Genomic DNA, 15,488 nt, shown 5'->3' with positions numbered 1-15,488 from the left:
ATCTAACACAGTGGCTTCAAGGAAGAGAAAATGCATAAGCAAGCTACGTAGGCCCACTGTTCTACTGAATGCTTCTACCTGCTGGTCTTACCACTAGCAGTTGATGACTTTACCTTCAAGGTGAAGGGAGTCCTGGTGGCCTGGAAAAGCCCTGTCACACAGATTCTCTTTTTGTAAAGTCAACGGATAAGACCATTGCTCTCTAAAGCGCTTTCTGTTTCTAGAATTATCTGTGTTCCTTAGTAGAAATCAGCTTACCAACTCCCTGAAGGAGACATTCCCTACTTTCTTAGAGCTTCAGGGGCTGCCCAGAAGTCACCCCCCCACAAAACTTGCTTTAACCTATTTATGAATAGAGGAACGTGAGATCCACTGTTAGACACTGCTGCCCTCTGCTGGGTGGTATGTAGCCAACTATTTCCCCCCCTCCACACACACACCCACCCAAGGTGTTCTGTTCTTCCCACCCCCTACTTTCTGCTACCCAACAGCTGCCTTGGGTCACTCCTCAGGTAACCTGTCTTACATGTCTTATTGCAAGTGAAAAATCACAAGAAACCTGAGGACTCCAGAGGGTGCGTTCATGTGCAAGAGCTAGGCATGTGAACATAAACCTAAATAAACAGTTGTCCTCTATTAGATAAAAGGACCTTCAGTAAGACCACTCCGTTGGAAACCTTGCCTAGGTTCTAAGCATAGTGGCCCCATCAAGCCAACCTCATGCTTCCCTTGCCTTTTATTAATGAGCTAAAATGCAGAAGCAAAATGGGAATAAGTGGATGGCAGGAGAACATCAGGATATTGTAATTGTTCCCCTCAGAGATGGAAATGGAAGCTGAAAAACATCTGCATGCTGAAATCTGCTCTGAGGTACTAAGTGGGCCAAGAAAACCTATAACCACGGAGTGGGGCTAATTTATTGCTGTAATCACCGGCATCCAATCTGAAGCCAGACATTATCTTAAAGTACACACCAGTTCCAGGTGGTGCACAGTAAATGTTTGATTAGCACTACCAAATTCCCAGCAACTTGATAAGCTTGGGAGTGCAGGAATTGCAGCCTGCACACTAGTGAAGTTGGCTGCTGCTATCTCCACAGCAAGGTGCTTGCCTTTGGGCTACAGTCTTCCCAGAAACACCTCATCCCAAGATTCTGAGATACTAGGTTCACACAGGCAGACAATGAAACTCAGTAGGGAAAAGGGCAAGTACATTGAGAAGGTGAAAAAGAAAATGTGGTTTACAGTAATGCCTAAACAAAATAGAGGTGAGTTTAGGCTTAGGAAAACTTAAAGTGTTTTTCTGCTACATATGTTTTGAGTATAACATGTAACAGGACACTGTCGCCATTACTAACTCCCATTTTTCAGGTGATAGAGCAGAGGTTGAAGTGACTTTCCCATGGTGCCTTTGCTAAAAAAAAAAAAAAAAAAGTGGAGTCATGAGTTAAGCCCAGAACTGACTCAAAAGCCATCAGTGGACAAGGGTCTGATGGAATCCAGGTTTAAATAAGACAGGAAAGTTGCTGTGGTGTTCTAGAAGTTAGATAAGACAATGGCATCAGAAGATATGGGACAAAGCAGACTTGAACTACTGACACCTTCACTTAGCCTCTTCAGCCTTCCCCCCAGAACAAAATTAAGTCTTGTAAGTGAAACAGAAAACACAAATCCTTTCCTGAAGAAGCTTAGTGTCTCTTTGAAGGAGAGGAATTACTCAGGGTGAACAATGAGAAAGGACTGCAAACTGAGAGCTGCATTTCATGCACAAGGATGATTCGATCAGCACAGAGAAGCAGATTAACCAAGTAGTTGGAGGCAAAAGTGATAGTGGGAAGTTAAAAAAAAGAAAGAAGGAAAGAAAGAGAAGTCCTGAATGAGGAGCCACATCTGTCCAGCTGGAGTTGGTTCAAAAATTGCAGCTGGAAACTACTTTTTGGCTGGCTTTTAAAGCCCCGAAGTGAAGGGTCAAATGTCTCATGGAAATTTCATATACACAACAGAGATAGAAGAAAGAACAAGGAACTCAGGTTTGGTAACTTCTGCAGCTGGAGGGGTCTGTTTCCTTCTATGTCTTCTGGATTCAAAGACCTCAGGAGGGTCTTGGAAAACCAGATCCAACCTCAAGCTTGCAGTCGGAAGGTGCATAGCGCCCCCTAATGGAGCCAAGCCTTCCCTCTGTCCCTGGTTTCTGTGCCAGGATAGCTCACCTTCCTGGGTTCTAGACCCAAAAGTCTTGCTTCCCTCCGTGGCAGTGTGTAGCTCTTCATGAATAGGTGACCTAAATGCTGCTAACACATACCCAAGACATATCTTTCACTCAGCAATGGCCAAGATGCACCATTCCAGAAGTAGAACAACTCCAGGGACAGGATGGGATTTCAACAACTGGCTGTGGACCTTGAACCCACGTGCTCTTTGAGGGGGCTGATAATATTGAGAGCATAAGTAAGAGTGATGGTGATAGTTCCTACAAACCAAGCACCATAGGGACAAGTCAGAAGAGACAATCTGTGGGTTACGGGGTAAAGCTTTCTTTCCTAGATTTCAATGTTTTAAAATAAAGTTATATGGATTTTGTCTGTTCAATACTGGCAAGAACAATTTGCACCAAATATGCAATAACTGAAGGACAATCCAAGGTTAGTATGTCTAAGAAGTGTAAAAAATCTTGTACATATTTTGTCCATAGGAGGGACTGAAAAACAGTGGACTCCTTCACGAGGTCACATCCTATGTGAGAAGGACATTCTCAACCTGATTTTGAAAAGCAGAATATGGCTTGAGAAAGCATACCTTGTTCCTCTGTTAAAGAAACCATGAGCCTAAAATAAGGCCTTCCTTTACCACAGCTGGAGAACAGTTTTATTTCTCAGGATTTGACAGCAAGAGCTGTCATAATTATTAGAAAAGACAGGGCACAGCCTGGTTTGATCGCATCTTCTATTCCTTTCTGGCAGCTAGGCTACTGTGTGGCAGTTCCCCTCAGTATTCCAAGACTGGTATTACCCAGGGTTGAAGACATTTATATACTGAGACTCAGAATCTCTAGCCCTTCTCTGCCGTCCTCCTTAATATTCCCCAAGAGAACATTTAAGAATAGGAATTCCATTCCATGCTTTTCATGCCAGACAGAAGAGCATCTTGGCACTTTCATGGAGCAGCGGTACATGGTACAGCCTCCTCTGTGTGAGCTGGGAATACAGAGGGCGAGTGGAGGCCACAGGTGCACAGCAATGTGTCCTTGTGAGTGATAGGATGGGAAAGCAAAAGGAATTGTCTGCATCTAAATTGTGGCTCCTTCACAGAAGGCATACCACTGTGCTAGAGGCATATAATGAAGATTTTAAAATATTGAATAAATAATTAAGGGGAGACAGAAGTAAAATATTCATATATAAATATGTGCATATAAATAGAGACACTGTAATTTAACACGGATAAGTATTAGCATTAACTCTTTGAGAGATAAAAAAAACCTTTAGATTTACCATTGTTTCTGGGTTTTCAAAGTTCAATTGATAAATAGTAATTGGATATTTCTAAAGGGTATGATGTGATGTTTTAATATATTTGCACATTGTGAAGTGACCAAAACAAAGTAAGATTTATTGTTTATTACCCCAATTGTAGAGTACTTTCTAGGGATAAGGACATTTAAAGTCACCACTTGTATTTATCTTGAAATATGTGATGCACTATTATTAACTACAGAAATCTGGCCATGTAATAAACACTAGAATTTGTTGTTCCAGACAATAACCTGGACATGTTGAGCAAGGACTCCTGTGTACCAGTCCTATGAACCTCATCTCTTAAACCCCTTCTGGTGATGATTTTCTGCTCTCCTGGGACTTTGTCCTTCTTTTAAGCATCCGCCTATAAGCATGCAAATGAGACCATACAATCTTGATTGCTTTGTGCCTGGCTTATTTCATTTAGCATCATGTATTCTAGATCCATCTATGTGGTTGCAGATGAAAGAATTTCTCTTCTTGTTTTTCGTTGCTTTAAAATTATCTTTAAATAGTTGTACAAAGGAATTGCCATTTAAGAAAGTGGTTTACAAATATGATACGACTTGTCACCATCCCTCCCCTCCACATCTCTTTCCTCTCTCTTCTTAATTTTGTAGGATTTGCATTGACTTCTTGACTGTTTTTTTCCTCCCTTGGCCCCACCTCACCCCTTTCAAATACCTGCTTCCTGGTTGTTATTTGTTGAACTTTTCTACAGAATTACACCATTTGAGTTCCTCCTTGAATCTTCCATATTTTAGTTAATTAATTTGTATACACGTACGTACCATGCAAGATATTTACCTGCAAGCTAATAAACTAAAACATTTAGCTTCCATGTATAAGGAAAAGCATGCATCCTTTTCTCTCTAGGTCTGTCTCCCTTCACTTAACATAATTCTTCCAAGTCTTTCTTATTCATAAGGCTGAATAATAGTCCATCATTGTATAATACCACATTGTAAAAGATCCATTTTTCCCTTGATAGACACTTAAATTGTTTTCATATTTGGGCAATTGTGAATTAAGTTGCAATGAACAGGAGAGTGAGTACAGAGGCCTCTGACCTGTAGATTTTAGTGCCATTTTATATATATATATATCTATCACATATATGAAACATATACTACATACTGTATACAGTATATATACTATGCAAGTAGTATATAGTATACTATACATGTACATACTATATATTATATATGTAATATATTATATATACATTATATAACATATATGAAACATATATACTATATATGTGGTATATATACTATACTATATAGTATATAATATATATACTATATGCTATATATATAGTATATATTATGTATATACTACTTTATATATAGTATCCTATATATAGTTTATATACTGTATATAATATATACAAACAACAACCACAAAGAAAAGCCTCTTGTTTCCATATCTTGGAGTTCAATTCACATAGCATCATCTTATATTATGGTCCTATGTACATATCTATTGAGCTATTGTGAGCCTCTGCTATCATGGAGCTTGTGTTTCTTTGGAAAAGCATATGAAAAAAATCAACCTTCCTCTGTAACAAATATTCTCAACAGAGAAGGTATAGAAAGAGTATTCTTCAACACAATAAAGGCTCTATGGCAATACTACAGCTACCTTTGTACTTCAGGGGCAGGAGGGGGGAAGTTGAATTCTTTTTTCCTTTAATTAGGAACAAGTTGAGATTGCCATTTCTGTTCAACACATTTTGGTGAAAAACTTTCCATGTGGCTGTCTGTGGAAGTACATTGCCTAACTTGAGGAATGAAATCTGTGTATAATTGCAGAATTGGCTTTCAACTCACTTTTACAACAAATTTAATTATTGGCTTGATGGCTTCTAATTTTTCTTTCTCATAAATATTGATGACAGTTTTCATTTACATGATTCCTTGAACTGTGTAACATAGTTCTCTTTTGCAAAGAGTAATGGTCAACTTAGGGGCTGAATGATACTTTTCCAAAAGGATTATCTCATTCTTCATTAAATTTGTTTATGAACTACTGCTCCCTATATTTACATACTGGACATTTTTGCAGTACTAATAGGTTTTCAGAATAAAAGTGCCATTCTTGGATTGGAGTCCTCAATTTAAAATCATCATTCTATCTCTCTTGGATTAAAGTTGTTGATAAACATTGCAAAAACTTTAACCATTTAGTAGTTTGCTACCAAATGTCTTTTAAAATGGTTGATCAATTAAAGAACTAAAATGTGCTTTAGTTCTAGGCAGGAGCTGATATATCCACAAATAGAAGATCTTTGTCTTGTTTTCTTGACAGTAGCTTTCACAAGATATCTAGTGTATAAATACAGTATCACTGCCTCAAATGCGCATAGGTAGAGCTTCAAGAATAGTAAACTAAGATTTCTGACATCCACTAAACTTGATGATAAAAATGATTGTGTTGTTTTTCAAAACTGTCTGCCCCACACAGTTGTCAGTAAATTCATTTATTCATTTATTCATTCATCATTAGGTTAAATTTATAGACAGGTATTGCTCTGGTAGAAAACAAAGAAGCAAAAATTCTATTTTGAAGCTGTTTTTTATTAGCTGTGAGAGACAATGAAGGCTACTGCATAAATAAAGAAGTGTATATACAAAATGAAAGGGAAGGTGGTAGGAGGTTAGTGAGAGAGGGGAGGTGAGTGGTTCTATTAGGGGCAGACAGGTCTGAAAGATCTAAAGGAAGTGATAATAATTAGTACCTGTCATTAAATGGCCACTAGGACCAGAAACACCATCACCAAGTGAGACAGTCAATAATGTTATATCCATTCTACACATGAGTCAAGCAATATTCAAAATGATTTTTAAAATATGTCCTGTGATGCACAGGAAATGGTGAGAACAGGATCTGAATCCCATGATTCTTACCACTTTATTGTCTCACCTCCTTGGAATGGGCAGAACGAACAGTAGTCTAACCATCAAAGGCAATGTAGAGTCCCCTCAGGAAATTCAGGGGAGCTACATGACCTTGCCAACATTTACTCCCATCCTCGAGCAGACATACATATCCTTTGCCTATGATTGTCTGGTTTGGTTCTTTTATCAATCAGGTTTACTTCCGTTTTGAGCTATATGAGTTCTCATTATTAAATATTTAGGAGGGGAATTGAAAACACAGTCAAATGAGCCCTCACAGACTTAGAATCAAAAAATGCCCATTTCTTCTTAGCAAAGCTTGATAATTATTGTGCATAATGTTGACCCACAGTTCATCATTAAATATCAGATTACATTTAGTAGCTCTGTTTAAAATAGTTCAATGAAGAATGTTTTAAGAATATTTTAACCAAAATGACTATTTTCTATAAGCAATTTATAGTATACTTAAAGAACTCATTTATTTAGAAGATTGAAATAAGATCTTATTTATCCTTTGTGTGTGTGTATATATATATACACCCTTTACATTGAAGTTTTTACATTTCTGTGCATTTATTTCTATGCAAATAAATGGATATAGCTTTTCAATTTCCCTTTGAAACAAAAACAATCAGGAATTCCACTTTTTAAGTTTTTAGATTAAACTTGTTTTCTTTAAAGAGCAGATTTGTTTTTCAGGGTTCATGATTTCAAGGCCATCTTGGATTCTGTAACAAGATTCTGCCTCAAAAATAATAGAAATCACATGTCTTAAGAAGGGAAATAATCAGAATTGAGCCCACACACCAAGAGTCCTGTCCTTACTGAGGCTGAGAATGCTACCTCCTCCAGCTCTCTTTTTTTAAGTCACCTGGGAGGAGCTCGAGAGCCCAAGATTGGTACTCTTCACATCTGCAGTTGGAAAGGAATGTAGCCACAGAAACTGAGGCTAATCTATTGCCTGATGGGAGGAAATATTACTTAAAGCATCTTGACACTAGTCAGCTGACTTCTGCCTGAATAAGATGAACTACTCAGTCAATTTTGGAAAGGGAGACCTTTCTATTGTAGAACAAAAACTGCTTTTAGCCAATTATTTATGATGTGAAATTCCTATCTGACCCTTACATTTTCTATGTATTTGTTCTGGTTTATTACACTTTTTTTGCCAATCCTGGGGCTTGAACTCAGGGCCTGGGCAATATCCTTGAGCACTTTTCCTCAATGCTAGAGCTCTGCCACCTGAGCCACAACACCACTTTCAGCATTTTCTGTGTAGATGGTATCAAGGAATTGAACCCAGGTCAAGCAGTCTACTACCTGGCCACATTCCCAGCCCTGAAATTACTGATTTCTATATAAGAGGATGCCTTTCAGGTATTTGATAGTAAGGATGATGATAATGATGATGATGATGATGATGATGATGATGATGATGATGATGATATAAATCACCTACCTGCAGGTTTGTATAACTTTAAACATTAATCCTAGAAGAGGTTTAGGGAGTTTTGTGTATTGAGGGATTAGTTCATGCCAAGATCGTACAAATACAATCTTGTTTTAAAAAGCAAAAGACCAATGAGATGAAACAGACAGGGGAGACCCACATAACTTGAAAATAGCAGAACCAGAATTCTAATGGCTCCCCCTCAACTTTTCTCCTTCCTACTACTCTGCTTTGAATATAGAACTAAATTAAGGAAGGATGCTAATTTCTTACCTAAATTAGACAATGAAAGCCAAGACCATGGGGAAAAACAAAGCAAAACAAAACAGAATGGCCTGGCTACCTTCAGACTACCTCAGGGACCAAACAGCATTAATTATGGCATACTTTCACAATAGCTAAAAGGTAGAAATAATCCAATGTTGATTAATGGATCAATGCATAAAAATATGTCATATACATGAATAGAATATTATTCTCATAAGAAGATGAAATCCTAATATATACAATAGCATGGATGAACTCTGAGGACATTGTACAAAGTGAATATAACAGTCACACAAGGACAAATCCAGAGTTATTCCACTTGTATGATATTTTCTGAGTAGTCGGATGATAGTTGTCAGACACCAGGGGAAGTAAGAATGAATAGTTGTGGTCAGTGGACACAAGGTTGTAATTTGGTGTGATGATTATACAATGATATGAATGTACTGACTGCTACTGAGAGGACATTTGAAATTGTTAGGAGCCTGGGTAAAGAGTATGTTAATTATACAATTCTAACAACTTTCTCATAAATCTGAATTTGTTATAGATTTTATTACATTATATATTTTTACCCTGAACTTCTACCCTTCAACTCTTGCTAGCAAAAAGGCTAGTTGCAACTCAAATCATAGCTGACTGATAAGCCCAATGAAAGAACACCTCATGGACCGGTGATGTTATTTTAGTAAAAGGTCATAATCTAGAATTGGGAGTTACACTTAGATCTGGAATTGTCCCTTCTTTGCCTTATTTCTATGCTTAAATGTCTTGTTCTTGGTGGCTTTCTCATTTAAAAAGCAGGAATCTGTAGACTCTCCTTCAACTTGGGTTGCTCTATAGATTCCTCCTGATTAGATCCAGGTTTTTTTGACCTTAAGGGTAGAAATATCCCAGAAGTAACCATCATTCTTCTCACTGGTGTTATCTCAATCAGGTGATGTCAGTGTTAACTGTTTCCATTCACGTTGATTATTCTTTGGTCACTTGAAGAATGTGATGTTCGCCAGACATTTTGACTATGTTTTTCCTCCTTACATTTAAGTATTTTATATGGAAATCCTGTTAAGATCCCTTTAATTATCCCATTATTACCCCTGACTTTAATGCCCATTGAATACTTTTTTACCAGTTAATTATTATTATAAATGGTTGCTATGGTCATTTAATAATTCCACAGATCCTTTCACACTCATTGGTTGGCATTTTGCTTTAAAAAAGCTTTATTCTCTCAGAATGTTCTTAATTCCTTAGTTTATTCATATCAATGTTGGCTCATGGATTTCTAGCTTTGTTAGGTATTGATTGCTTTGTTACTCAGAATGAACTCGGGGACCCTTGCTTTCTAGACATTTACTCTGTCACTTAAGCTATAACTCCAGTCCTTTTATTTTTGAATAGGGTTTTGCTCTATACCCAAGCCAACCTAGACTGCAATCTTGCCTGTACACTCAGCCATTTATACTTCCCCCGTAGCCTGGTCAGCAGCCACTGATTGATTTAAGTTGGTCCTAAATCAACATTTTCTAGTTCTTTCCTCCCCGACTAGGAATCACAGGCCAGAGTCACTGTGCCTGGTTTAATATTAATTGTACACTTACTTTTTATGCCCCCTCCCAAAATAAATAAGATAGACATTTCAGGATTTAAACAGAAATCCTTATTCTCACTAATAAATTTAAAGACATATAGCAATTACCAAAGAAAAAAGTCAAGGGAGATTATGTATTATGGCTGTAGGCTTAAGAAACTTACAGTCAGGAAGGAAATGGCAGGAGGCTAAAACTGGTGGCTGCAGACAGGAGAGTGGTGGAAATGACAGATCGTTGTAGTTCAGCCAAAAGCTCAGTGTATTTCGTTCTGAGTACAACCGTCTCTCTAAAACTTTAAATACAAAAATTACTTGCCTATCATATACTTTTCCACAATCACACTGGTTATAGAAAGAAGAAATAAGTTTACAATTGGGAATTTTAGCAGGACTTTTTTTAATTGTAATTAGTAAAAGGGTTACATGATATTTGCCAGATAGAAGGTGCATTAATTCACATACATTGATACCCTTTCACATGTCTTCGTACCCATTACCCTCCCCCCCACACCCCTCACCCGTCTTGGTTTTCCCCCCTTCCCTATCAAATTTCAAATAACCAAATACAAATAGATTCAATATATCAGATAACAAAGTGAGATACTGTAACAATATGAGATAACCAAGGGACAGCAAAGGAGATGAGAGACAATATAGTACATTAAGGACAACAGTCATTCGTTATATGGCTTTTGTTTCAATATCCTGGAGGTCCTTTCAATTAGCTTCATACTATATGGTCTTATGCATCAAGATTTTGCTGTATTGCAGATCTCTGCTAGTGGAGCCCAAGGTTTCTACTGATTATGACGAATGAGGGAAACCATTGAGCCTAAGTTCCTTTGAGTCTGGCTTACTTCACTTAATATGATTTTTTCTAAGTCTTTCCATTTCCTAACAAATGGGGCGATGCCATTCTTTCTGACAGCAGCATAGAATTCCATTGTGTACAAATACCACAACTTGTTGATCCACTCATCAACTGAGGGACATCTAGGTTGGTTCCATATCTTTGCTATGGTGAATAATGCTGCAATGAACATTGTTGTGCTAGTGGATTTAGTATGCCCTTGTTTCTGGATGGCTAGGTAAATGCCAAGTAGTGGAATTGCTGGGTCATAGGGGAGTTCTATGTTTAGCCTTTTCAGGCACTGCCACACTGCTTTCCATAGTGGTTGAACGAGTTTGCACTCCCATCAACAGTGTAGTAGGGATCCCTCCTGGTCACATCCCCTCCACCATCCGTTATTATTCGTTTTCCTGATCCTGGCCATTCTAACTGGAGTGAGGTGGAATCTTAGAGTTGTTTTGATTTGCATTTCTTTTCTGACCAGAGATGTTGAGCATTTCTTCATGTGTCTACAGGCCATTTTTGTTTCTTCTTCAGAGAAGACTCTCTTGAAGTCTTTGGCCCATTTTTTAATGGGATGGTTGTTACTTTGGAGATTAGTTTTGGAGTGATTCAATTTTTTGAGTTGTTGATATATTTTAGATATGAGGCCTTTGTCCGTTGTTTGGTTGGTGAAGATCTTCTCCCACTCTGTAGGCTTCCTAATTAATTTACTAGCTATGTCCTTTGCCATACAAAAGCTCTGCAGTTTAATGCAGTCCCACTTATCCAGCCTTTCTCTGATTTGTTGTGATTCTTGGTCCTTATTAAGAAAGTTTCGACCTGTGCCAAGGAGGCCTAGTGTATCTCCTATTCCTTCCTGTAAAGTTTTCAGTGTGTCAGCTTTTACCTCCAGGTCTCTGATCCATTTGGAGTTAATTCTAGTGCAAGATGACAAAGAAGGATCCAACTTTAGTTTTCTGCAGGTGCTTAACCAGTTCTGCCAGCACAATAATTAAACACCTAGATATACAGTATTGCTCAACAGCCATCAAGTGTAAATCCATGCAGTATAAGGGTTGAAAGACGAACAGAGGTCCAGAGATAAAAAAATAGAATGAGAGAGGTCAGGGGAGGTACAAGAGGGTTAACGTAGGAGTGTAAGAATATTGTAGTAATGAAGAAAAGGTATAGCATAAGGATAACTGACCTAAGTTGGTAAGTAGGTATCGTATTTGAGTACAAAGTTTGGAAAGTATTAGAATAAAACTTATGTGTTGCTGCACGACTAGCTCTTAGCCCAACCAGTGGCCTCACAGTGGATCATGGGATGGATCTGCGAGCTTTCGTCTAAGCGCGGTTGGCAGACGTTTTCCTGTGCTGCTTCCAGGGGCGGCCCTAAGCCAAGGGTCTGGGGATTGAGAGTTTCCAGGGGCTCTCAGCAGGACCAGCAGGAGACCCCTCTGTTCCCAGGGGCGGGGCCCAGCTGAGGATGTGGGCTCCAAGGGCGGAGCCGCGCCTTTTTGATTCTCAGAAGGGGAGCTTGGCTGCTGGTTGGCCCTTCAGATCCCTGCTGTGTTTCCACTGCTTTGTCAGAGTCTGTGACTGTGGGGGGCCCCTCGGTGCTGTCTTGCTCAGGATTCACAGCTGGAGGATGCCCCGCTCAAGAATTGAGGGGGGGAACATGCTGGATGGAAGCTTTATCTGGGTTTCTTTTCCGGTTTGAGTCCTTCTCCGTTGCTTTTTGAGTTTGTTGTTGTGGATTTCTTTTTTTTTTTTTTAATTTTTTTTATTGTAATTAGTAAAAGGGTTACATGATATTTGCCAGATAGAAGGTGCATTAATTCACATACATTGATACCCTTTCACATGTCTTGGTACCTGTATCCCTCCCCCTGTTGTGGATTTCTTAAGGTAGTTGGCTCGTGGGACTCCCTGGTTCTCTCTTTTTGTGAGAGAGAGCTAGGCAGCATCCCTATTGTCTCGGGGCCATCTTCCTTCCTCTCCCGATTCTATCAGCAGGACTTCTTTTTTTTTTTTTTTGCATTTTTTTATTGTAATTAGTAAAAGGGTTACATGATATTTGCCAGATAGAAGGTGCATTAATTCACATACATTGATACCCTTTCACATGTCTTGGTACCCATTTCCCTCCCCCCCCCACACACCCCTTACCTGTCTTGGTTTTCCCAGCTTCCCTATCAAATTTCAAATAACCAAATACAAATAAATTCAATATATCAGATAACAAAGTGAGATACTATAACAATATGAGATAACCAAGGGACAGCAAAGGAGATGAGAGACAACATAGTACTGAGTTTATTTTGAGGGAGAGAGAGACGGCTTAAGATGATGGTAGTAGAGGAAAAACAGTAAACGTTGAAGGTATTTTGGAGCTAGATGCAACAGGGCAAAGGGGAAGGACAAGGGAATATCAGGATGGATTTTCAGGTGATTGTTTTTAGGGAAATGATTCTGAACTTACCTGGTTTCACATTCTCTATTAAAATTGCTTTGGTATCGTAGATGGCCAGATACTGAGAATGAGGCTTTTGAAATGAGTATTCAGACTTAGAGTTACTTTGTAAAATTTGCCTATATCTCCCTAGCGGCTAGCAATCCAAATCTCCTCCAAGGCAAAAGAAGTATAGCCCCTAGATACCCAGGACAGGGGACTAAAATCCCTGTGGAGGCAGTAGCAGAGGGGCTCCCATCAAGGCGCAGGAATGAGAATCACATTCAGCCTCTCCTTCAACAACCTCCCTCCCTTTCCTCCCACAAAAATGTTTCCTTTTGTAATTGTCTATAAAAGATTATTGTCTGCATTTTATTTAATTATTCTGTATGAAGTAATTATGAGAGAATAATCAGTTCCCTGATAATAGGCGTTTCATAAAAGAACACAAAAGACACTAATAAAAGGCAGAGCCAGCCCTCATCGCTGTCATTATTAGTTTCTCTACGTCTTTAATTTTCATACATTTGTATTGTTTGCTTGAAATTAATTGTCCATTTCTTTCCCCAATCAGGTTTATTGCAAGTGGGCTGCTTCTAGATAGTTATACCATTCATGTGTTTATCTGGCAAATGGCCCAATAGATTTTGTCAACCTAAAATATCTACATAGGAGCCTAGAAGGAAAAAAAAATATAAAACTCATTCTGTCTTAGGACTCGTAAAGACCTTGCAAGAATTCAAAACTCTCTACCATGTTTTACAAGTGAGGAATTCTAATCATTGGGAACTATTTCCACAGCCTGTTAGTGGCAGGGAAGCAGAACTCACATTTCTTGCATGAATCCAGTATGGCAAAAATACAACATGACTTAACTGTCCTCTACTGACTGTTGGCGTCTAATCCCAGCCATGAGTTATTTCACAGATTGTAGTCTGGGGCTTGTTCACCAATCTTGTTACTAGCAAGGGTCCACATTTAATTCTTAGTTCTTTTAAGAGAAAAATCTTACTATGAGTCTGTGACTTCAGTATCATCTAACAGGACTTCTTAGTTATCCTATGATGCTATATCAAAGTATCATGGACTGAGTGGCTTCAGCAACAGAAATACATTTGCTCCCACTTTTGAAATTGTGAAGTCTAAGGTGCAGATACTGACAGGGTTGAGGTCGAGTGAGGCCTCTTTCCCCAGCATTCAGATGGCTGAATATTTCTCAGTTTAGCTACTACAACTATGAACATCTCCACTATTATTTGCTTAATTGTTGCCTGAGTCAGATTAAGATATACCTGGTGGAAGTGGAGATTCTTTTCTTTGAGATAAAACATGAATGTTTTAATCTTCACAGTTAATATCATTGCTATAGAAGTCATATGTTTTCAGTAACCACCACTGAGATCCTCCCCCCCACACTCAGTTATTCTAAGAGAGGAAAGCATTCAAAATATCGTATTTTCCATCCTCAACCCCATTAATGTCATGTAGCACCCCTCTACAATTAATGAGTGGTACTTGTGAGGATCTGAGTCATTACAGCAAAGCATTAAAGTCCATTCTTCTCCAACATGGTGATTTCATCCACCCCAAGTTTTAATCCAGAGCTGTAACACACCTTTGCTGAATAGAGCACCATGAGATAATGTGGTTTGTCCAAATGACAGCAATTTTGCTTATGTACGTAGCAGTTTCCAGGCTCACTCTCCAAGAGTTGATTCTCACATGGTAATTGATGGCACCTCTAAGCGTTACATTAAACATTTAATTGAACAGTTAAATGTGAATTAATGAGGCCATTAATTAATACAGCAGGGAAGGCTGCAATTCTTATCTGTGGGCCACAGAGAGGATTTCCTCACACCATGTATTTGAAAGTTCAAAACTGGGAAGCTGTTGGGAGTGAGTAAAAAAATTTTTAAAAAAATGGAAGAGTGTTATGTGATTACAAATAACACATAGCTGGCAGGAAGAGGACCCAGAATTTGGAAATATGAGTTGGAGGGCCTACTGTTAATTTTGGTGTAACTGTGAACAGATTACTTTACCTTTCAGGCTTTGATTTTCTTCTGAACATGTGACTTTCTTCTCTGAACATGTGACTTTAACCAAGTTGATTCTGTAAGTGGCCCAGTTGCTTAGTGGTTCATTTAAGCATATCTGTTGGACTTTCCTTATCAAACTTTTGGTTCAGAGCTCCAGCTCCACAAGTTATAGAAGGAAATTGGAGAAATATAAGAGCACTGGACTTGATTAACAAGTGCACCCTCTTTCTCTAGACGTCACAGGTGTATCTAGGTTTCCAGTTCCTCCTACAACAAAGAGTTGTTATGAGAGCTAAATGAAGTTAAAAACCTCAAACCAATTCTACAATAGAAGCGTAGTGGAAGGGATTTTGTGATCAGTTTATAGCTCCACATCACACAGATTCAGTTTCCCAAACCATGCCACCCCTATCCTCTCCCATTACCATCTGCTT

This window comes from Megascapheus bottae, chromosome 19 (genome assembly GCF_031878675.1).
Source record: "Megascapheus bottae isolate mThoBot1 chromosome 19, mThoBot2.hap1, whole genome shotgun sequence".
NCBI classification, from domain to species: Eukaryota; Metazoa; Chordata; class Mammalia; order Rodentia; family Geomyidae; genus Megascapheus; species Megascapheus bottae.
Note: the sequence above shows the minus strand (reverse complement) of the source record.